Source organism: Hemiscyllium ocellatum, chromosome 22, assembly GCF_020745735.1.
Source record: "Hemiscyllium ocellatum isolate sHemOce1 chromosome 22, sHemOce1.pat.X.cur, whole genome shotgun sequence".
NCBI lineage: Eukaryota > Metazoa > Chordata > Chondrichthyes > Orectolobiformes > Hemiscylliidae > Hemiscyllium > Hemiscyllium ocellatum.
Genome location: NC_083422.1, coordinates 27,468,403 through 27,494,246, shown reverse-complemented (window position 1 = coordinate 27,494,246; position 25,844 = coordinate 27,468,403). Strand labels below are relative to the sequence as shown.

General features: G+C 42.6%; 1 protein-coding gene across 2 annotated transcripts in view; it reads left to right on the top strand.

Annotated features, from left to right (window-relative positions):
* The first annotated feature begins 3,516 nt into the window (after window positions 1–3,516).
* mgmt (O-6-methylguanine-DNA methyltransferase) overlaps window positions 3,517–25,844 on the top strand; it is a 422,602-nt gene continuing 400,274 nt past the window's right edge. For both annotated transcript variants that reach the window (XM_060842420.1, XM_060842421.1), the window contains exon 1: window positions 3,517–3,722. The gene's annotated coding sequence lies outside the window, so the exon portion shown is untranslated. The remainder of the gene's footprint in view (window positions 3,723–25,844) is intronic.

The window sequence follows — 25,844 nt, the reverse complement described above, 5'->3', positions numbered from 1 at the left end:
ATCCTGCTTACTTTCAGTTTTTCTAAATATTCATCTACAACCTCTTTAATGATCAATTCCAATAGCCTAATTGATGTCAAGTTATGTGGCTAGAGTTTCTCCACTTCTCCCTCCCTCTCTTCTTGCATAGATGGGTTATGTATGTTAGGAGAACGTGAGGACTGCAGATGCTGGAGTACCAAAGTTGAAAAATGTGGTGCTGGAAAAACACAGCAGGCCAGGCAGCATCCGAGGAGCAGGAGAATCGACATTTTGGGCATAAGCCTTTCTTCAGGAATGAGGCTGGTGTGCCAAGCGGGCCGAGATAAAAGGTAGGGGGGAGGGGATTTGGGGGAGGGGCGCTGGGAATACGATAGGTGGAAGGAGGTGAGGGTGAGGGTGATAGACTGGAGAGGTCAGGAAGAAGATTGCAGGTCAAGACGACGGTGCTGAATCCGGGGGTTGTGACCGAGATAAGGTGGAGGGAGGAGAAATGAGGAAGCTGGAGAAATCTACATTCATCCCGTGTGGTTGGAGGGTTCCTAGGCGGAAGATGGGGCGCTCTTCCTCCAGGCATCGTGTGGTCAGGGTCTGGCGATGGAGGAGGCCAAGGACCTGCATGTTCTTGGCAGAGTGGGAGGGGAGTTAAAGTGTTCAGCCACATGGCGGTTGGGTTGGTTGGTGCGGGTGTCCCAGAGGTGTTCCCTGAAACGTTCCGCAAGTAGGTGGCCTGTCTCCCTAATGTAGAGGAGACCACATCGGGTGCAGCGGATACAATAAATGATGTGTGTGGAGGTACAGGTGAATTTCTGATGGATATGGAAGGATACATTGGGGCCTTGGAGGGAGGTGAGGGGGGAGGTGTGGGCGCAAGATTTGCACTTCTTGCAGTTGCAGGGGAAGGTGCCGGGAGTGGAGGTTGGGTTGGTGGGGGGTGTGGACCTGACGAGGGAGTTGCGGAGGGAGTGGTCTCTCCGTAACACTGATAACGGTGGGGAGGGAAATATATCCTTGGTGGTGGGGTCTATTTGGAGGTGGCGGAAATGACGTACGTATGTTAGCTACAATCCTAAACCTTTTTCTTTTAGGCACTATTTTCATGTGTGTCTCATTTATATGCTTACAGACTGGAACTTATTTTACGCTAATAACGGAAAGTGGATGATCATGAGAGGTGATTAATTACCATTGAAACGCAAGATGTACACATGCAATTCTTTGAAACCCTCGTTCCATCTAAAGTCCCGAGTAACCTTACATTTCTAAAAAATACTATGTTCTCACACTGGTTTGAACTCTGCATTGGAAGCGCAAATGGTAAAGAAGTTGATACTACCCTGATTACAGCTGGCTGAACCAAGGTGGAGACTATTCTTCTCGCTCTCAAAGTTCCTGCTCCTTGTGCTGATGTTATGACCAGACTATCAGGCCCTTCTGTTTCGAGTGGTCCCATTAAATACAGTTCTCCAGGTCATCCCCTCGTACAGTGGCTTCCTATCATTTCTTATGTCGTCATGGCAACTGACATGTAGATTCTTTCTTCTTACAGTGGTTTGACACAGCAATGTGTATAGGGACCCAGGTTCAATTCCAGCCTTGGGATGACTGTCTGTGTGGAGTTTGCACGTTCTCCCCGTGTCTGCGTGGGTTTTCTCTGGGTGCTCCGGTTTTCTCCCACAGTCCAAAGATGTGCTGGCTGGGTGAATTGATCATGCTAAATTGCCTGTCGTGTTAGGTGCATTAATCAGGGGTAAATGCAGGGTAGGGGAATGGGTCTGGGTGGATTACTCTTCAGAGGGTCGGTGTGGACTGGTTGGGCCAAAGGGCCTATTTCCATACTGTAGGGAATCTAGTCTAATCAACATGACTCACAGAAATGAGGTTCTGTCCCAGGAAATGGTGTTATAAAAGGCAGTCTTGGATATTCTAATTTCCCTCTTGATTGAGCCAACCAATCTCAAAAACAATTCTACCAAAACTCTGACTTTTGCTCGATCCAAAACCTTGCAGCATTAACTATATTGAATAGAGTTAAAAATCACATTACATCAAGTTATAGTCCAACAGGTTTATTTGAAACTGCAAGGTTCAGAGCCCCAGCTCCTTCCTCAAATCGTAAATGAGACAGCATACGTTGGACACAGAATTTATAAGTAAAAGATCAAAGGGTCATACAACTTATGCTATTATATTGAACAAATCTAGATGGCTATTAAAATTTTAATCAGTAAGGATGGAGATGCAGGTTTTGATTAATATGTAAATCCCAGAATTTCTTTCAAGTCACTTATCGTAAAAAGGTGACATCTCAGGTTAGACCATTGTATTTTAGGTGTGAGGCCTTGTTTAAAATCTGTATCTCAATCTGGAGTCAGACTGGTTTTATTTCCAAAGTAGGAATTTATAAAATGCCACATCAACTAACTGTCTTTGAACAAAATAGCTGTATCTGCAAATATGAATCTCTGAATGCAAATTCACCCCATAGATTCCCCCCCCCAACTTATTTTTTTACCCCATAGATTTATATGTGTGTGGGAGACAGACAGTTGGGGTGGGTTTGTGTATGTGTGCACTTGAGACAGTGTGTGAACGTGAAGGAATATATGTGTGTGTACTTGAGTATGTGGGAGTATATGCCTGTGAGAGAGTCCGCATGAGTGTGTGTGAGACAGACAGTGTGTGTGTTTCCACGAGAGAGTGTGCATTTGTCAGTGTGAGAGTGCATAGCGTGAAGAAGTCACCTCTAGAGTGACATGAACTCAAAAGCCCGGTTAAGGCCATCCTTATGGGTGGGTATCAGCTTCTGATCGGAAACTCTACGTTGTTGCATGCCCTGAAGTCCACCTTGGAGGACGTTTAGCTGAAGATCCAAAGCTGAATGTCCTTGACCACTGAAAAGATCCCCCCTGGGAGGGCACATCCCTGTCTGGTGATTGTTGTACAGTGTCCATTCATCCAATGTCATAATAGTTGCATAGTTTCCCAACATACCATGCCTCAGGTAAATAGGTGTTAAGACAATCAAGGTAAATGGCTTGTATATCTGTCTGGCCTGATCCAATGTGGCAGTGAATTCACGGTGTTGCCATGAGTCTACTGGCTCTTGGCCTTCTAGGTGATAGCAGTGACAGGTGTGGGGGTACTATTTCAGAAACTTTGGTATTTATCTCTGATTTATAAGCAAATATTTTCGCCAAAAAATGCTTTTTCTTTTTAGGCAGTAACTTTTTGGAAATTAAGTTTATAACTCTGCATGCTTTAAATTCGTTAACCTTTCAAAAAAAAAGAGACAACATTAAGACATTTGCCTACAAAGATACTGATTAACTATCGAGGCAAGGAAGGCAAATTGCTGGATCAGAAAATGAATGTTTTGATCTCCACCAAATCACAGTCAGCCTGGCGTTCGGAACAAATGCTTATCTTTACTGATAATATATGTTAAAATCAAGGAAACCTGGGCAAATGATTAACAACTTAAACAAAAAAAACTGAATAATCTGCGCAAACGCATCAGCTTCTGACGAAAGTTCATGACCTAAGCGGGGAACTTTACTTCTGTCTCCGCAGGTACAGCCAGAGTTGTTACAGTGTGTGCAGGAAGTCTGCGAATTCATGAGAAAGGGGGAAACAAGTTCTTGAGGAGTTTAGACAACGGGCAAGGGCAGCTCTCCTCGGGAACTTTCACGTTGTCAGCAGCACTCCGTGAGGGCTGAACCTTCCCTGGAGCACTCAGTGCAGTAAGTCCCAGTTTCTCTCAGTCACTGAGATCTGTCTTCCCCTTCCTTTCACTTCGAGTCCTGGCAAGTATTGTCTCCCACGTGATAGGAGTGGAAGTCGCGCAGGCTCAGATGGGACACTTTGTATCCTTTAATGTATCCGTTCTGTGGGTAGCGAGGCTGGAGTTGCAAACATCGCCCTGTCCCACATTCAGTCACCGCTGCTGGAGCGCAGCACAACTTTAATGGTGTTAACCCCATCGCCGGGGCCTCCTGTTACAGCGCCGCACAAGCCCATCCTGTGGTTCCCCATCAACTTCACAAACATCCATCTCCTTTACCATGCTTTGCTCGGGATTCTTTGGCTGGGGTGTAATTTGGTTTCCTTCATGCAGCTTATCTTCCTCATTTGTAGTGATTCTGCTGACAGGCCCAAAATAAAACGCGCTGCTGCTTTAAGGGAAAAATGATGCCGCTGAGGAATGCACTTGGTCTCTTCTGCGGCCCAGAGCATTATAAAAGCCGTGGCACCGAATGATTCACAGTCTAAGGGCTTCTCTGCAGACTGACATTTCAATGCGCGGGTACACTTTGCTGACAGCAGGATCCTCGTGGAGTACATTCACTAGTCACCATGCAGTGCTGTAAACAGGCTAATCTCTGACTAGTGAACATACTCCAGGTGGATATTTTACCTGACATTACTGGCACTAGTCTGTTTCACTTCAGTGAAACATTAGTCAGTGGGGTTTTATGGAGATGTCCTTTGACTACCAATTATTATCCGTTCTTAGAAGTATGTTAAAAATGAAATGCTCTGGGATGTGTAAGCGGGTGAGTACTTTACATAATAGTACTTATCCCTGTAGTGCTGCTCTTTAAAGAGTTTGCAGTGCACGTGTGTGAAAGATACACAGCGTGAGCAGCTTAAAAGCACTGGCTGTTGTGTAACTGATTTTTGTTTATGCAGCCATTATTTTAAATATAAAACAATCACTTATATAGTTAACAGAATCCTGAAATTCTACTACAGTCGGTAAGGTATTTTTGGAGAACTCATGCGGTTAGAAAACACTCTATATGTAAGTCGCTTTGCAGAATAGAATGTTTGTGATTGTACCTGATTGCACCCCAATCACTGTCTTACAAATAATTAATATCATAAAGACTCCAATGAAGCAGTTTCTTATGTTGTCACTTTTAAAAAAAAATCATTTTTATAAGAAGGCAAAAGAATGCAAGAATGTTAGGAGCAGCATTTTACAGTATCGCATATCAGAGAACATACTTGTTGATGCAACAATTAAATCTGGCTTCTTCCCTTCGTATATTTCCCCAAAACTACTGTTGAGGCTTCACTCTCAATCCACACACTGACAGCCACTCACTGCAACCCGCAGACTGCATCTGATCCAGGCCCAATTCATTTGCTGGCAACAGACGTCATTTCTGATATCGGCCTTTGAATTTGAACCTTTGGGGTGTAGGTTAGAGCTTGAATACTGGTCAGCTCAGAACCATTGACAGAGCATTAAGATTTGGTGAGATGATGGCCTAGTGGTTTTACTGTCAGACTATTAATCTGGAAAAAGTGAGGATTGCAGATGTTGGAGACCAGAGTTAAGAGCATGGTGCTGGGAAAGCACAACAGGTCGGGCAGCATCCGAGAAGCAGGCGAATCAATGTTTTGGGCAAATGTTCTTCATCAGGAAGGGCTGATGAAGGGCTCTTGCCCAAAACGTCTATTGTCCTGCTTCTCGGACAATGTCTGACCTGCTATGCTTTTCCAGCACCACACTCTCGACTGTTAATCTGCAGGCCCCAGGTAATGATCTGGATAACTGGCTTTGAAACCTGCCATGGACTATGGTGCAATTTGAATTCAAAAAACGACATCTGGAATTTAAAGTCTAATGATGACCATGAGACAATTGCTAATTGTTTGGGGAAGACCCCATCTGGTTCACTAATATCCTTTAGGGAAGGAAACTGCCACCCTTTCCTGGTCTGACCTACACGTGACTCTGGATCCAATATGGTGACTCTCAATTGCCCTCACCAGTTAGAAATGGGCAATGAATGCTGGCTCAGCCAGTGATGCCAATGTCCTGTGGATTAAAAAAAAACTAATCAGCAGTTCACAATATTGTGGACCAAAGAGACAATATAATAGAGAAGTAATCTGATTGGTCTGTGAAATCTCCTGAACTTTGACGAGGTTTCGGTTATCTGCCCTAACAGCTATCTACATAACTTGATGACTTTTTTTTCTCTGACCCTGCTCCTGTTGCAGTTGGTTACTATGTTAAAAGCACTGTATAAATTCAAACTTTTGTTATAGAGTAGGCTGCTCATTTGTCACAAGAGCTTACTGTCCAGCAAAGTGCCATATAATGTTTGGAATTTTGTTGAACAGAAATTAAATACAGACTGTAGAGAGTACTTTGTGGCACTGTTCATGCAATGGTACATAGGTTGGGATAGAACAGATTATAATTAAAAAATTCAGAAAAGGAAAGAGGGATACAGAGTGCTTTTTTTTCTAGATGGTTTTAGAAATATAATTTTGAGAAGAGAAATGAATATATGTATTTGCTTCACTGTCTTCTGTACCATGCACTGTATTCTTCCAAAGGAGGTGTTTGACAAGGCTGCGTGGAGTTTTGTCATATCATGGGCTTGCACACACAACTAGCTATGTCAGCCCTCGATCCAGAACAGGAAGTATCAAAATAGGAGCAGGAGTAAGCTATTCAGACTTTCAAGCCTAATTTGCTGTTCAGTATGATCATTGCTGATCGTCCAACTCTGTATCTTGTTCCTGCTTTTACCTCATACCTTTTGATCCCTTTGTCCCTAAGAACTATATCTAACTCATTGATACCTTTTAATGTTTAGGCCTCAACCATGTTCTGTGGCAGAGAATTCACCAGGCTCACCATTCTCTGGGTGAAGAAATTTCTCCCCATCTCCTTTCTGCAGGGCCTGCCCCATTTTCTCAAACTGTGACCAATGTTTCTGGACCCCCCTGTCAGTGGGAACATTCTTCCTGCTTTTCTCCTGTCTAGTCCTATTAACATTTTATAGATTTCTATGAGAACTCCCCTCATTCTTCGAAACTCCCATATATGTAGTCCAAAGAAATCCAATCACTCTTTCTATGTCAGTCCTACAATCAGTCTCTTTCTTGCACTCTTTCCAAAGCCAGAACATCTTTCCTCAGGTAAGGAGAACAAAGCTACACACAATATTTCAGCTGTGGTCTGTACAATCACAGAAAGACCTCTCTGCTCCAGTCAAATCCTCACACTATGAAGTTCAACATACCATTTCCCTTCTGGACTGCCTGCTGCCTCTGCATGCTTTCTACTATGTCTGGTGTACAAGGACACATGGATCTTGTTGTGCCTCTCCTTTTCCCAATCCATCACCATTCAGATAGCAATCCTTTGTCCTGCTTTTACTAGCAAAGTGAATAGCCTTGTATTTACCTGCACTGTACTTCATTTGCCATGTGTTTATCCACTTGCTCAATTTATTCAAACTGCACAGAAGTATTTCTGCATCGTCCACACAGTTCGCCCTCCCACCCAGGTTTATGTTGATTGCTAACTTGGAGAGGTTGCATTTAATTACTTCATTTAAATTATTAATCTATGGTGAATAGCTGGAATCTGATCTTGTCAGTGTTATTCTAATACTCTAATATTAAATCTTAAACAATGGACTCCAGTATTTTTCCTAATGCTAATGTCCAGCTAACCAGTCTATGATTCCCCATTTTCTCACTACCTTTTTTTTACATAGAGGGATTACATTAGCTATCCTCCAATCCATAGTAACTGTTCCACAGTCTGTAGAATCTTCAAAGATGACCAATGCATCTGGGGTAACTTCCTTCAGTGCCCTGGGATGTAGATTATTGAGTCTTGGGGATTTCTTGACCTTTAAATCCCATTAATTTTCCTAACACCATTTCTCGATTAACACTGATTCCCTTCAATTCCTCCCACTCACGTGACCATTTGTTCCCAACATGTTAAGATTTAGTTATGTCCTTTTTGAAGACTGAACCAAGATATGCATATAATTGGTCTGCCAACTCCTTGTTCTCCATGATGACTTCCCCAGTTCTGATTGTAGGGGACCTACATTGAATAAACGTTTTCACTGCATTTCAGTGCCTATTTAATAATTAGAGTTTCTGAAGGAAACTGAAAATGTAAAGTTTGATGAAAAGCATAGAAAATTAAGGGATCATGTTGCTGAAGTATGACTTTGGACAATTTTGGGCAGAGGAACTGTTCAGTAGAAGCTAAGACTTCTTTCATTTTTGATCTAATTTCAATTTGTAGATCATTTGTTGGGGTGGGGAAAGAATGTTGAGAATCCAGTTCAGTGTTTATAGCACATGTACTGTTGAACTAAATATATGGAGTTGCCTAATGATGGGCTTGTGGGAATCATCTTGAGTATATCAACCTCTTGGCTTGTGGCCCATTGGCAAACTTTTGGAGATTATAATGAAATTTGAGCAAGACGTTGAACAAATTGTCAAAAACAAATGTCATTACATATCAACAAATTTTCGGAAGTTACAAAAACAAATTGCAAGAGATCCACAGCAACGATTGTTTCATCTTGTTCCATATGTACTATATTTTCTGCTCTATCTTCAGAATATAAATAACTTAAGTACTATGGCCATTTGAAACTTTGTCTGTTTAGCTTAGATTTTTTTTTCAACTATTCATGTTTATTTTTTTCCTCATAAGTCTTGGTTCATCTATTTTAGTTATGACTGTTTGTTTATTTACAGAATGTCTCCGAATGTTTGTCCTTCACCAAGGTGAAAGAAGTCAGTGCTTAGGAATGGAGTATTTCCAATTTTTGCACCAAGTATCAACATTATGGCACCTGAGCTGTGAATAGCACAAGGCTAATAGAGTGTTTGCTGTTTGTGGTTGAACCCCAACGCTAAAAGATAGCAACATTCCTAGCTAAACTAATGATGTTTCTTCAGTTTAAAATTTGTCTTGTGGTTTCTTATCATGAAACTCTATGTAGTTTTGTGGATTAATGCCAAATATGGTGTGGTTAGGAAATATCACAACTCAATCTGCTTATGATACTTACCATCGAATGCAAGAAACTTTCATCTTAACTGTAGCCTGTTTGCAGAGATTAAGGATCAGTGGCTCTGTGCTACTGCTAGTATTGTTACAGTTATGAGGTTGATAAGATTTTTATGTTTTTTGGCAAATAAAATGAAGGAGGTCATGTGCCTGGGCTCAAAGCCTGCCTGATAGTGGGCCTGGGAAGTTTGATTGATGATATCAAAGGAAGACTTGGATAGTTTTACTTTGAAGAAAGTGCTTAAATATTTGGGAGCATCTAGTGTGCTAGCAGTGGAAAGTGAAATTCTCCAGCATTCGAAGGAAGAGTTGTGATTGTTGTAATGTAAACTGTTGTGCTTTGAACTATCTAGTTTCAATATGAAAGAGGGTTGGGCTTTCAAGGACAGCAAATCTTATATAAAGGCCCATATGAGTGGCTGCTTCTGCCCCTCCACTTCTTTGCGTCAGGGAGACCAAGCATAATCTTAGTGAACGGTTTGCTGAGCACCTGAGCCGGGCTCACAGGGGCCGACCGGACCTCCCAGTCACCACCCATTTTAATTCCCCTTCCCATTTCCTTTCCAACATGACCATCCTTGACCTCCTCCATTGCGAAAAAAAAACCAAACTGCAAATTGGAGGAGCAACACCTCATCTTCCACCTGGCCAGTCTGTAGCTCAGTGGACTCAACATTGAGTTCTCCATTTCAAATAACTTTCTTTCTTCCAACCCCCCTTGCCAGCTCTTCCCTTTCCCTTCCACTCTTCCCAGCCACCTATCGGATTCATTCCTCCCATTGGTCAACCAGGTTCTACCCTCTGACTGTCTTCACCTATCCCCACTTCACTACGTTGCCCCTACCACCCCCTTTATCTGCTGCTCCCCCTACACCTACCCTCAGTCCTGAAGAAGGTTTACACCCGAAATGTTGACCTCTCCACCTCCTGATGCTGCCTGGCTTGCTGTGTTCTCCCAGCCTCCTGCTTGTCTACCCTACTTGGCAAAACTGAGATTACAGGCATTCTTAGAACATCACTGCTTTTAGTATGCCTAGATCGCGGAGAAAGGGAACAGCTAGAGGCCAAGACATATGGTTCGCTGCACAAGAACGCATATGGTAACGTGTGCTCGGACAGAAAAGGCCAAATCAATCAGGAGTTGAAAATGAAGCTAGGGGAGTCAGCTAACTTGCGTAAGATGGAGACATTTGAGTGGGGGCCACATTGGAAGACTTTTCTCAGATTCTAACTTACGTGGTTGAAAAAAGAAATAAGTCATTGGGATCTAAAAATTCTTTTGGATTGATTCTGGGAAAATTGAATGTCTGTATAAAGGGCCATGTAAGTTTACCAGTGAAGTGTGTTTTCCCAGGTGGGCTTAGAATAAGATGGGAGGAGGTGAAGCTGTTCAAGTATAAGTTAACTAAAAAGATGCTTTAGTCATTTGTTACGGAAAAGGTTTTAAAATGTAAACTCTTGTGTCAGTCATTTGGCTATTAACTGAAAGTTTTAATTTTAAAGTAACAACAAGGGTTATAATAGGAGAAAGTGAGGACTGCAGGTACTGGAGGTCAGAGTCAAAAGTGTAGCACTGGAAAAGCACAGCCAATCAGGCAGCATTCGAGGAAGAGGAGAGTCAACGTTTCGAGCATTAGCTCTTCTTCATCATTCACGATGAAGAGCTCATGCTCGCAACGTCAACTCCCCTGTTCCTTGGATGTTTCCTGACCTACTGAGCTTTTCCAAGGTTTATAATAGAAGAAAGTGAGGACTGCAGATGCTGGAGATCGGAGCTTAAAAATGTGTTGCTGGAAAAGCGCAGCAGGTCAGGCAGCATCGAAGGAGCAGGAGAATCGACGTTTCGAGCATAAGCCCTTCTTCAGGAATGAGGAGGGTGTGCCAAGCAGGCTAAGATAAAAGGTAGGGAGGAAGGACTTGGGGGAGGGGCGTTGGGAATACGACAGGTGGAAGGAGGTTAAGATGAGGGTGATAGGCCGGAGAGGGGGTGAGGGCGGAGAGGTCAGGAAAAAGATTGCAGGTCAAGAAGGCGGTGCTGAGTCTGAGGGTTGGGACTGAGAAAGGGTGGGGGGAGGGGAAATGAGAAAGCTGCATTCATCCCTTGTGGTTGGAGGGTTCCTAGGTGGAAGATAAGGCACTCTTTCTCCAGGCATCTGGTTGCCATGGTCTGGCGATGGAGGAGGCCAAGGACCTGCATGTCCTTAGCAGAGTGGGAGGGGGAGTTAAAGTGTTCAGCCACGAGGCGGTTGGGTTGGTTGGTGCGGGTGTCCCCAAGGTGTTCTCTGAAACGTTCCGCAAGTAGGCGACCTGTCTTCCCAATGTATAGGAGGCCACATCGGGTGCAGCGGATGCAGTAAATGATGTGTGTGGAGGTGCAGGTGAATTTCTGACAGATATGGAAGGATCCCTTGGGGCCTTGGAGGGAAGTGAGGGGGGAGGTGTGGGCACAAGTTTTGTATTTCTTGCGGTTACGGGGAAGGTGCTGGGAGTGGAGGTTGGGTTGGTGGGGTGTGTGGATCTGACGAGGGAGTCGCGGAGAGTGTGGTCTTTCCGGAACGCTGATAGGGGTGGGGAGGGAAATATATCCCTGGTGATGGGGTCCATTTGGAGGTGGCGGAAATGACAAAGGATGATACGATATATCTGGAGGTTGGTGGGATGGTAGGTGAAGGCGGCAGAAGAAATGCTCAAATTAACAAATTCAACACGTGGCGAGACATTGAGCATTTCTTCTGCCGCCTTCGCCTCCGCGCCAACATCTTCAACCAGGTCTCCCGCCCACCCTCTGACGACCCCTTCTCCCGCCTCCAACACACCGCATCCACCTGGACACCCCGTGCTGGCCTCTTTCCCACCCTTGATCACTTCATAGCCAACTGCCGCCGCGACATTGACCGCCTCAACCTGTCCACCCCTTTCACACACTCCAACCTCTCACCCTCGGGACGTGCAGCCCTCCAATCCCTCCGCTCCAACCCCAACCTCACCATCAAACCAGCAGACAAGGGAGGCGCGGTGGTAGTTTGGCACACCGATCTTTATATTGCTGAGGCTAAATGCCAGCTCGCGGACACCTCCTCCTACTGCCCCCTTGTCCATGACCACACCTCCCACCACCAAACCATCATCTCACAGACCATCCATAACCTCACCACCGCCTCCAACTTCACAGTCCCACAACCCTGCACTGCCCGTTTCTACCTCCTGCCCAAAATCCACAAACCTGACTGCTGGCCAACCCACTGTCTCAGACCACTCCTGCCCCACTGAACTCATTCCTGCATACCTTGACATGGTCCTGTCCCCCTTAGTCCAAGAACTCCCCAACTACGTTCGGGACAACAACCACGCCCTCCACCTCCTCCGTGATTTTGGCTTCCCCGGCCCCCAACGCCTTATCTTCACCATGGACATCCAGTCCCTATACACCTCCATCCCACAAAGTCCTCCGCTTCTTCCTTTCCCACCGAACCAACCAATACGTTTCCACTGACACCCTCCTTCGACTGACTGAACTGGTCCTCACTCTAAACAACTTCTCTTTCCAATTCTCCCCCTTCCTCCAAACCAAAAGAGTAGCCATGGGCACCCCCATGGGCCCCAGCTATGCCTGCTTCTTTGTTGGATATGTGGAACAGTCCATCTTCCGCAGCTACACTGGCATCACTCCCCACCATTTCCTCCGCTACATCGATGACTGTATTGGCGCTACCTCGTGCTCCCACAGGAGGTTGAACAGTTCATCCACTTTACTAACACCTTCCATCCCAACCTCAAATTTACCTGGACCATCTCAGTCTCCTCCCTCCCCTTCCTAGACCTCTCCATTTCTATCTCAGACGACCGACTCAACACGGACGTTTATTACAAACTGACTGACTCCCACAACTACCTAGACCACACCTCCTCCCACCCTGCCCCCTGTAAAAACGCTATCCCATATTCCCAAATCCTTCGCCTTCATTGCATCTGCTCCCACATCCAATACCGAACAACCCCGATGACCTCCTCCTTCAAAGACTGAAATTTCCCCTCAGATGTGGTTGACGATGTTCTCTACTGCATCTCCTCCACTTCCCCCTCCTCCACCCTTGATCTCCGCCCCTCCAATCGCCACCAGGACAGAACCCCACTAGTCCTCACCTACCACCCCACCAAACTCCAGATACGTCGTATCATCCTTCGTCATTTCTGCCACCTCCAAACAGACCCCACCATCAAGAATATATTTCCCTCCCCACCCTTATCAGCGTTCTGGAAAGACCACTCACTCCGCGACTCCCTCGTCAGATCCACACCCCCCACCAACCCAACCTTCACTCCTGGCACCTTCCCCTACACCCGCAAGAAATGCAAAACTTGCGCCCACACCTCCCCCCTCTCTTTCCTCCAAGGCCCCAAGGGATCTTTTCATATCCATCAGAAATTCACCTGCACCTCAACACACATCATTTACTGCATCCGCTGCACCCGATGTGGCCTCCTATTAATTGGGGAGACAGGCCACCTACTTGCGGAACGTTTCAGAGAACACCTCTGGGACACTCGGACCAGCCAACCCAACCACCCCGTGGCTGAACACTTTAACTCCCCCTCCCACTCCGCCAAGGACATGCAAGTCCTTGGCCTCTACCATCACCAGACCATGGCAACACTACGCCTAGCGGAAGAGCGCCTCATCTTCCACCTAGGAACCCTCCAACCACAAGGGATGAATGCAGATTTCTCCAGATTTCTTATTTCCCCTCCCCCCATCTTTTCTCAGTTCCAACCCTCAGACTCAGCACCTCCTTCTTGACCTGTAATCTTCTTCCCGACCTCTCCGCCCCCACCCCCTCTCCGGCCTATCACCCTCACCTTAACCGTCTTCCACCTATCGTATTCCCAATCCCCTCCCCCAAGTCCCTCCTCCCTACCTTTTATCTTAGCCTGTTTGGCACACACTCCTCATTCCTGAAGAAGGGCTTATGCCCGAAACATCGATTCTCATGTTCCTTTGATGTTGCCTGACCTGCTGCGCTTTTCCAGCAACACATTTTTAAGCTCAAGGTTTTTAATACACTTGTATGTAAATATCTGGGAACCAGCAGCTTCCGTATGCAGCTCTTATTCATGTTAATGAATGGGTGTTCAATGGGGAACTTGATCCTATCCTTATACGTGTATGTGAGCACACAGAATTTTTAAACAATGCTGTCTGATCATGATCAGAAATAGGAAATGAGAAAATTGTCTTCCTTCTCACTTCCTACCCTGCGGACATAAACTAGTTGTGATAATTTACCTGCTTTGCTAGAAACTTAGAAGTACTGTATATTGAATTTAGGACCATCCTTGCTTGTATCATTCATTGGATATGAACAATGTGCCTTGAGCTACTGGGGAGCCTCATCTTCTTATGGATAAGGTAATGTCTCCGTAAATCAAACTTGATATACTGAAGATTTCAGAACTTTAGAGCTTTCAGACCTGTTACTAGATCATTGGTGTTAAATTGCTGTCAATTTATTTTTTCCTTGAAAATACAAGACCCTACTTGGCTGCATTTACTTTATGGATATGGTTCAGTAGTCATGCCAAATATACCATCAATGTGTATTCAATGGCATGCCCCATTTTGATGTATGCTATTTGTTTTCATGGAAACCAAGCAAATTTCAGCAGTAATTGCTAAAAGGCTGTAATGTGTGCACGATATACATTATTTAATCTGATTAGATTTATCCCAAAATTCCAGTGAAAATTCGAAGCATGAGGAAAAAGGGATGATTGTTAACTGATTTGAGAAGTTCACCCACTAGAAAAAAAAGTACTTATTCAACGGTTTGGCATTTCTTCAAATAGGAAATAAATGTATCTGAAAAAAAGCAGGTAAAGTTCAGGTGGGATGCAAAATTGATAGTAAAGTTCAGGAAAATCAGTGAAGAATGATTAGGCTTTGTAGCTGGGTAAAATGTTGAAGTGATTTGCTCAAATGAGAACAAAGAATCCTGCCAGTGATGTTTCCTTGTGGAAACTGCATGACTGTTAATCAGGGAGCTTGGGTCTGTTGACACGTTGGGAGTCACACTGGCTTTATAATTTTAAATTGTTATGTAGAGTAGTATTTCTAATGATCAATGGACCTCAACCCTATTACACTGGAAATGAGGAGATTAGTTCTTGTGAATGGATTGCGATGACTGAGCATTCCATGAGAAACCATTACCATCACTATAGCTTCACAAATGGAGTAACTATTGACGAAACTGTTGTGTTTGAGGAAATCAATAAGGTAGCAGATGAAAATATAAACTGAAGCATGAGTGAAAAATGCATTTTTGATGTATACGTGGATATGGGTGTCACTGAAAATGAAGGGAAGCAATTGTTGCTCATTGCTACTTGCCTGTAAAAGGGTGTGGTGGTGAGTGACTTCTTGAAGCACTGTTTCAGATGGTTTGCAGGTGTGAACACTATCCCTGCAAATTTCCCATGAACCTGCTGCACTTGCTCCATGTGGTAGGGATCACCGATCTGGAAGATGCAACAGAAGTAGTCTTGGTTCGGTGCAGCGGAACATCTTGCACTTGTCATTGTGCACTGTTTGTAGACCAAGGGAGTGTTTAAGACATTGAATAGAGTGCAGATCAAGCAGAGTGCATTTTCATTTCTAAAATGATTTTGAGCTTGAGAATTGTTGGAGCTCCACATGTTCTTCACATTTCTGGTTTGTAGGTGATATCAGGCTTTGGAACATCAAGAGCTGCCAGATTTCCTAAATTCTGACCTGAACATCATCCCACAGTATTAATGTGGCTGGTCCGCTTAAATTAATGGTCAGTGGTGACTCTCGGAATGTGAATGATGAGGTGGTGGGCTTTGGTGACGGTGATGTTGTTCAGTGTTAAGGGTTGGTTGTTAGATGCTTGCATGTTAGCGATGGATGTTTTTCAGATCCAACTGCAAGCAGACCTGCATGCAACAAAGAGATTGTCATTAGTGAGTTGCAAATCTCTTTCTTCCTTTCCCTGTCTCATTTTTGCCTATCAGCTCAATCCTTTACCACCACCCACCCCCACCCACGTTCACTCTTTGTCACAAAGTAAGTAACACTTTATGCCAGATGCTATCAGTTCTGAAGAACTGGACATGAAATATTAACTCTGATTTCTGTCTACAGATGCTGCCAGACCTGCTGAGGTTCTCCAGCAATTTGTTCGTAGAATCATAGAATGCCTACAGTGTGGAACCCTTCAGCCCAACATGTCTATACCGACCCTCTGAAGAGTATTCCACCCAGACCCATTCCCCTATTACTCTACATTTACCCTGATTAATGCACCTAACCCACATATCCCCAAACGCTATGGGCAATTTACATAGTCTCCACATCTTTGGATTGTGGGAGGAAACTGGAGCACCCAGAGGAAACCCATGCAGATAGAGGGAGAATGTGCAAACTCCACATAGACAGTTGCCCGAGGCTGGAATCAAACCCAGGTCCCTGGCGCTGTGAGGCAACAGTGCTAACCACTGAGCCATGAGGGACCATGGGTGTATTCTTTCTTTTGAAGAAATACTTAACTTTCTGGATCCAAAAGGTTTGCTTTGCTACTGAATTTGCTGGGGCTTGGGAAATCCAACCATGTAAATTTTAATCAGCTTCCAAACTACACTGTGAGAGTCTGATTTAAATCAGTGAGGTCTCCTGTCTCTCCGAGATAGAACATTTGCAAACCACACTATCTCCTGATGTAAATTTGGTAGGAGATGCAAATGAGCACCGTTGGGGTTGTATTTGAGGAAGTTCTCTAAATCATCATGGGCAAAGGGGGTGTGTACTTACTATCAACTATTGACTTGTCCCTTCAAGGTTTAGCAATATAAATACAGATGAGAGTGTCACCAGGTTGTCTCTTCTTTCATCGAATCGTATGTATTCTGATTTTCTTTAATAACATTTAATTGTATCTGAAGTTAACTAGATTTTAATAAATCTCCTGTCCTACCAGATGGCTATTCCAAATGTTGATTCTCACTCAGATGAGGGTATTCAGCAATCCCATCAGTTCTGCCATACGTCTCTTTGTTTACACTTGTCTGACCTTGCACCTTTGAAACAGACTTACCATTTCAATATCAATGAACAGCTTTTGCATTTCTTCTCAGTAATGTCCTTTTCAAGGCTAAATAACTCTCAATGATATCATGTAGTAAAGGATCTGGTAATTCAGAATGCCCTTACCTCTGAGCTAGGTGGCCTGGGTTCCAGTACCACTTACTCCAGAGGTGTGTATTAACATTCCTGAACAGGCTGAGTAAAAATATCTGTCACAACCCAGTGCTACTTTTTGATATCACTTTGCAAATGGCTGTTTCTTTTGTCTTGGTCATCAAAACAATACTATTCTTGTATGAACCATACAGTCTGACCGCGTCATCCTTTTATTGTAAACCCTGAAGGCTCAACAGTATAACTCAACATGTACCTTGTTTGGCCATGATGAGCTTGTATACATACAGACTATACAAACAGAACTTACTTAAATCCTTTTATTAAGTGTCATAATTTCTTCAAGGTTGTATGTTGCTCTTTGCTAACATGTGCTAATGATGTGAAAAAACAATTCCAACCTTTTAAGAAACCTCTCCAAAGCATGTTCTTCTGTAAGGAGCATTTAGTCCATGTTAAAGACAACATATCGCATAAGTTCTGCCAGTTGTTGGAGATGAATTAAAAATAACCCCAATTTTTAAAACTCGTAATGGCATGATGGTGAAATGGATCAGTCAACAATGTTGAAATTGCTAATAATTGAAATATTATTTATTCAGTGAGACTACTATTTTGACTGCAGTAAGTAGCATTCATACATCCCTTGCAGTTTTCTTGGATATAGTCATGAAGGCCTAAGCAAACAGTAAACTGAGCATGTTAAGTACTTTCCAAACAGCAGCTTCAAATTGCTACTTAAGCACCATGATAAATTTTATGTTTCTTTGATAAAAAATGTTTGAGGGCTTCTCACAGTAATGTAATGCCTGCCAATTTAAATAAGGTGACATTAGGACATGCATTCTCTGTTTTTTTTTGACACCTTGGGGAAAGAGAGGAGGTGCAGTGGAGAGGTTTAGTGAGGTTGAATGTATAGCTGTCAATAATAGATGGATGAAAGTGAGAAATGCACAAGGCCAGAGTCAGAGGATTGCAGAGTGCTTCAAATTGTAGCACTGAAGAAATATTTTGAGATGAGGAGAAGTGAAACCCTGGAGGAATTTGATTACGATGATGTGAATTGCAAAATCATTTCATAGAATTGTAAAATAATTTCATCACCGGACTGAATACCAATGTAGGTCAACAAAAACAGGACTAATGGATGAATGCAATTTAATTCGTTTTAGGATATGGACAACAGTGGTTGGGATCTGCTTAATTTTAAGAGTGTAAGATGGAAGGTTAATCCGGAGAGCAGTGGTCTTTGAGTGTTGAGATATGGGAAGAGTTATTTCAGAAATGAAAGTAGGCAAATTTTGTGATATAGAGGTCATAAGAGTTGACTGGGCCAGGGAGATAAACATGGTCCCTGGTACTCCTCCTGCTTTTGGGCACCTTATCCCACCACCCAACACTCTCTTGCCCGCTTTTTCAACTTGTTTTGTTGAATGTCTTTCATGATATCTTTCTTATTGGTCAGAGCATTGAGTGGAGGTGTTGGGAGGTCATATTGCAGCTATAAAGGACATTGGTTCGGTCACTTTTGAAATATCATGTGCAATTCCGGTCTCCCTCCAATAGGATGGATGTTGTTAACCTTGAAAGAGTTCAAAAAATATTTACAAGGATGTTGTCAGGGTTGGAGGGTTTGAGCTACAGGGAGAGGCTGAATAGGCTGGGTCTGTTTTCGCTGGACCATCCGAGGATAAGGGGTGACCTTATAGAGATTTATAAAATCATGAGGGACATTAATAGGGTAAATAGACAAGGTTTTTTTTTCCCTGGGATGGGGAGTCCAGAACTAGAGAGCATAGGTTTAGGGTGAGGGGGAAAAATTTAAAAGGAACCTAAGGGGTATTTTTTTCACACAGAGGGTGGTGTGTGTATGGAATGAGCTGCTAGAGGAAGTGGTGGAGGTTGATACAGCTACAACATTTAAAAGACATCTAGATGGCTATAAGAATAGGAAGAATTTAGAGGGATATGGGCCATGTGCTGGCAACTGGGACTCGATTTGTTTAGGATATCTGGTCGGCCTGGACAAGTTGAACAGAAGGGTCTGTTTCAGTGCTGTACATCTCTAAGATTTGTTTTGGATTGTGTAGAACAGTATAACACAGAGAATGCCATTCATCCCCATGTTTTGATGCCATTCAACTCAAAGAAAATCAGTCAGTACCAAACTTTCATATCTGCCTCTTGTCTCCACCCCTCCACTTTGCAGTTGCCTTTGCCTTCTTACCCCTCACTTCCTTTGCAGTCGTTTTCATTTTCATGTCAACTTTTGTCTGTTTCATCCTATGTAGCCATCACCACCAAAAAACACACACACACACACACACACCCTTCCCAGCCATCTGCAGCTGCCTTCCTGCTTCCCAACCCTTTTGAATGGCCAGGCAAGTAGGAAGAATTAATGGCTCTGGAACGCAGCTTATGGTGCAGGCCGTAGACAGTGACCTTGATTTTCTTGGGTCTTGCATTAGAGTGAGGTTTGTTGTCATCAGAAAAGGTTGTACAACAAAATGGAAGGGTCAGACGAATGCTGGTGAGGCAGAGGTTTTTTTGATCTGTGGCATGTGTGTGTTTACTGATGTAATTTTGGGAAAGTATGTCGATTAGAAATAGGAGGGAGCAGTAGCTGCATAACTGGGGCACTCCAGAAGTAGTGGTGCACAGAGCAGGTATAGCTGCCTTTGCAGTAGATTCCTGTGTCAAAGGTGTTTCAGAAAGCTATCAAATCAAGTGTATTAGGTAGACAGCCAAAGCAATAAACAACTCTCTCCTCCAATCTCCTCCAACTTCAAATTTGCCTCAAAACTAAAAGAAAAAAAAGTCTCTTTTAAGGGTTTCCCATGAGGCATGAAATCTTCAAGACAGTCTTGAGTTGATTTTGCTGTATGTCCCTCCGCTGACCATGAAAACCAGTCCCTAGCCACCTAAGTGTCAGGATTACTCATTTTATTCCCCAGTGATGGCCTCCTTCCATGTGAACCTTGCTGAGTGCTGGATTAGCGCAATTCACAATTCCTCCAAAGGTTTTGTAGGGTGAATTCAGTTTTATGGATTTATTAAACAGAGTCATAAAGATGTACAGCATGGAAACAGACCCTTCGGTCCAACTCGTTCATGCTGACCCCAATCTAGTCCCACCTGCCAGCACCCGACCCATTTCCCTCCAAACCCATCTACCCATTTCTATGTAGTCATAACAATTACATGAGGGGGCTGAAAGGATTCAGCTATGGAAGGAAGGATATATTAAAACTTGTTGAAACTCCAGAGAAAGGGGATTTTGTATTCCTTTGGATGCTTCTTTCAAATTAAATATGTAGTCAGTCAGTCTTGCCAAGACAGGCCTCTGGTATGGGAGTCTCTTGCTGGCATGCTAGCAGGAAAGAGCACTGATCGTATAATGTGTGAGGCATTTTAGGCATGCTTTTAAAATTACAGAAATCAAGTATTTGAGGATCTTGTGGATGGGTTTGGTTTGCACTATCATGCTGAGTTCAATCTTCAGTGCATATATTTATGTCCTGCTCTACTACAAGCAGACTCGAGATAGATGTAGAAGTAAACTGCTCTGTCATTCAATATGATCATGGCTGGTCTTGAGCTTCAACTCCACTTTACAACCTCTCCCTATCTCCCTTGATTCAATGAGAGACTAACAGTCTCTAAATCCCAGGTATAGTTAACAATGCTGCATCCTTACAATATGGATCCGAGTTGTGTGTTTTTGTACTGCCCAGGATTCTTGTGATTTGTATGTGAAAGGTATATTTTTTGTCCTCAGTGACTGCACTATTTAAATATTCATACCAGCAAACGTTTTGAGTTGTGTTTTGAAATGAACACGTTTACTTACTTACCAGCTGTAAAAGTATACATTTCACTCCCTTGAGTGCCCACCATCTTGTGTGAAAAGATTGAACACATATGAAGGGAAAAAATACAATTGCAATTAATCACTGACTCAGTCCATTTCATAGCAGGCCTTTGGTTTCTTTGAGTTAATGCATTAATAATAAAGAAGATTTTGTAGAGCAGGTAATGTTCAGTAAACTGTGAAGCTTCTGAGTCAGATTTCCAAGAAGTTGTTTCTCAACTTGAAGTTGGAAAAGGTTTAATATAGTCCTTGAACCATTTTCCATGTATTGCTGTTTATTATCTTGGCGATTTAGTCGACTCAATTTAATGACAATCTGGAGGACTCTGTCATTAAGCAGCTTTTCTCTGTATTTTAAAACAGGAGTTTTGGCCATCTAGTTATGTGACTCTCACCCAGTTCAGACCCTTTTCCAGATAGAGTAGGTAGTTGGGTTATGTGTCCTGCGTTGTGGAATTATGAGATAGGCAAGGCCTTTGTATCTGGATTCCCCATTCAATTTGAAGTTACTCTTTTTGAATGCCTTTCAGGAAACAAAAAAGATATTGAGTCAGTATTAATCTGGATGGCTCCTTTTGTTCCCTTCAGACACAGTGCAGCTTTTCAATCCATAAAAGAAATTGAGTGATTTTCATGTGTCCGTCATTTTGCAGCCTTTCATGGTCATTTTTAAAATATCAAATGTGCTTGGGCATGACAGGACCCTCTGAATTACAGAATCATAAAGATTCATAGACATTTGAGTGAAGAAATTTATCCTAATTGTTAGTCTTAAATATTTGTACCCTTATCCTCCATATTTTTGATTTCCAGCTAGTAGACATAATATCACAATCAAGAATTCTGTACGTTGCAATTATATAATTTCTCATTCTTCCAAACCCAATATAAGATAGCCCAATTTACCCAGCCTTTCTCACTAACCAATTCAATGAACCTTTACCATTTTGCATCATTAATTAATATCCAACTGAAGATGGACTAGTCCATAAAATGACCAACAAAACTGTGGTCATTTGACATTTTTGCAAAGCATCTGTGTCCCTCATCCGTTTTGTGTTGCACTGATTATGACTTGTCTTTATTTTGAGAATTCTCATACTCACCTGATTAGTTGTCTGCTGATTTTGCAATGTTGGCTCTCATTGCAGCTAAAGTTACATTATTAATCTGCATTACATAATAGATTGAATTTTACTTTTGTATTTTAAAATGTGGAAGTGTCAAAATTTATATTGCAAACTCGATAGCTTGATTACACTGATGTAAAAAGCACCATTTTATTCTATTTTCAGAAATGAAATTTGCTCACAATGCAGTCTGATTATAAATAGTAGTGACCTTGGTTTTGGACTGCTAGTTCTTGCCATTAGAGCTGTTTAATTTCCATTGAAGCCAGTTAAATGTATAAATATTGCTCTTGAGGATCATTTAAACATTTGCGTTGTGAATGTCCTGATGGGAAAGCATTACCAGTAAAATATATTGGGGAAAAAAACTTTATGCTGATAATTGTTTAAAATTATATTGTGAAGTTCTAGTGCTTGAATGTGTATTTAAAAAAAAAGTATCTGAAATTATATTTAGTTTAAGTGTAATACTACGAAGACAGGAAAGCATAAGCTTAGACAAGCACAAGTCTGTGAACAAAATTATTTGCTGCAAATTTTGGCAATCAGTTAATTCTAACATGAGATTGACAGCCCTGCAGGGGTGGAACTTTCTCCATATGATGTCCATGGCATTTCCCATCATTTACACGTTAAGAGCTGCAACCATCCGTTGAGTTTTTTTCGCTTCTTTAAATTGAACAGCTTAAACGGCCAGTTGTAGAGCTTGAAATGAACAGTGCGTGGAGAAAAGGATAGTGCCATTTGTAAATGGAATGTACCTTACATGATTTAATCCTTAGTGCAAAAATTGAATGTTTGCAAAACAAATGACGCTACCAGCGTGAAATTTGCTCAGTAAAACTGTTCTGACCTAACCTCCATTTAATTAGTGTTAAGATTAAATTCTTTGAGTTGTGACAAAAGAAGTTACCCACTTTACAAAATTTGCATTAAATATAATTGCAGTGCCTGTTAAACCTGATGGGGTCTTGAAAGATTTTGTAAGCTAACCAAAATAGTCTGGATTTCCTATACTGTTGAGCGTGTGACCACATTATTACGACTAGCCAAACTCAAGCTGGTAGCATCATTTGTCCAGTTAACTGGAACTTTTATGTAACAGGGCCATTCTAGCCTGCTATTGTGGACATTGCTGACTTTATTCCTTTACTGTGTGCAGATTTAGCAAAGTACACTGAGCACACTGTCTGATACACTTAATGTGATTATAGTACTCCGTCATGCTAACTTTGGAGATGGCTGAAAATGATGTATTCATATGATGGTCATGATTCTAAAATTTTTTAACAGACCACTGGCAAATAGAAGGAGCATTCAGTGTATACTTATATTTGTGCCTGAAAGTTGGCATATGATTACCCGGAAATATTTGGATTTGATCATTCAAAGGCAGCAGCAATCCTTTACCTCCACCTTTCACTTTCTGCTCTGTTTTTATGTGAGAAATGGAAGTTCCATTCTTGTTATAACACAGTAATTGTTTTCCACATTGTCATAATTCTCTGTGTGAAAAGGGTTCTTGTACTCTTGGGATTATAAATCTCTTGGATTTAATTTTGTATCTATGGGCTCCTGTTCTGCACTGCGGAACTACTGCTAACAGTCTTGGTAACTAACTACTCTGTAAAATCCATTTATGCTTTTTTTCTATTTCTATCCTTTCAATTATTAAAAACAAATTCTTCAAGTCCTCCTTTGTGTTTGCATTTCCTCATACTAGACAGCACTTTTGGCTTGACTTTTCTTGAGGTCTCAAGTCTGTGGAGTTTGAGTAGGCAAAACTTTTTTCTAAACATTATGCACAGGAGCAGATTACTCCACTTGGAGACTGCATTTCTCAAATCCACCTTTACAGCACTCCAGTCCTATTTCCCTTTACATCGTTTTGCAATTTTGAGACTCCTTAGCCATCCAGCATCTTGTTGCTTGAACATTTAGTTCTGGTTGTAGCAAACATGTATAACCTAAAATTACTTTACCCTATAGTTCCCCTTCAGTCCCTCCTTTTGGATCCATGTTCAGACAAATCTGGCATGTTCCCTAAGTTCCTCCACCTCCTGTTATCTCCAAGAATCCTACTAGAGTTTGGCACAATTCTAATCTGACACAAATGTGGAGTTCAGAGACCTTAACAAACTGGGGTAAGCCAGAACCTTTCCTAATCCAAATGTCAGTGATCATGTGGATTTCTCCCTCTTTCCTTCTTTGGGAATGTTTCCGCTGCAGTGGATGTCAGAGTGTGTCCCCTATTTGCTATTATCACCATTTGCATTACTTGAGATATCGTTGATCTTTGGTCAGGAGGTGCCATCGTTCCCCGTACTTCCCACTAGTTGTACAGCGTTCTTGTTACTTTGGCTTTGACACTAGCAGAGACCACAAATCTTTGCCTACATCCATCTAGACCCTGCCATTTTTGATCACCCAATGGTTTGTCTTGACACTGCTTTTACTAGTGGCAAAGATGCTTTCCACCATCTCCCGGGCTACTCTTCCCAGGGTGTTGTCAATAGTTAATGTACCATTCCATTGTAGTCTGAATACATAACCCAATTTGGGGCTCTGTTTATGAGCTGGAAGCCTTCCACTTTAAATGAGTGGATGATCTGTATGCTGAAGCATTGATTATCAACAGATTTCAATCCTGCATCGAAGAACTTAGTCTTGTCTGTCAGAAAGCACTACTGGGTAGTGGAAATTTGAATTGCCTTGAAGGTTGTTTTCAAGAGAACTAACCTATATTGTTACTGCTGGGTTCCACAATCTTACAGGAGCAAATGGTTAAAGCTGAGATTTGATGCAAATTTCTTGCATGTTTATTAAGCGTGCACTCTTAAACCTGGCAAGTGTCACCCCTCCTATCATTCTACTCAATCCACATCCCAAAGACTCAAACTTATACAAATTCTTATGGCACAACAATCAAGAACTTGTCCTGTTCTCCATTCCCCAGGTTGTAGGCCACACGATCGTCCATTGCCACCTCACCTTGAGTTGATCAAGAAAATCTAACCCTTTTGCAGCTTTGATATGTGCTAAGGCACAGTTCCAAATCTTATATTCCCAATGTCTGACCAACATTTATAAGGTCCCAAACCAATATGCACCATGACCTCCTTTGAACAGAGAGTTAGTGGTTTTAATGGCTTTGGATAATAGACTTAATCTTGCTTATGCCCAAAACGTCGAATCTCCTGTTCCTTGGATGCTGCCTGACCTGCTGCGCTTTTCCAGCAACACATTTTCAGCTCCACTTTCTTGAACACCCATGAGGTGTTGCCCTAGTTCTTTATTAGATTAGATTAGATTACTTACAATGTGGAAACAGGCCCTTCAGCCCAACAAGTCCACACCGACCCGCCAAAGCGCAACCCACCCAGACCCATTCCCCTACATTTACCCCTTCACCTCACAGACACGGGGAGAATGTGCAAACTCCACACAGAGAGTCACCTGAGGTGGGAATTGAACCCAGGTCTCTGGCGCTGTGAGGCAGCTGTGCTAACCACTGTGCCACCGTGCCGCCGTACATTCTCTTTATCCTGCCCATGAAAGTGTCATGGTTGGGTATTTTAGTATGTATCAGATATCCAATATGGATGAATTAATACAATTAAATAAGTCAATTGACAGAATAGAATCCCTACAATGTGGAAACAGGCCCTATGGCCCAACAAGTCCACACCGACCCTCCAAAGAGTATCCCACCCAGACCCATTCCCCTACCCTATTACCCTACATTTTCCCTGACTAATCCACCTAACGTATACATCACTATGGGCAATT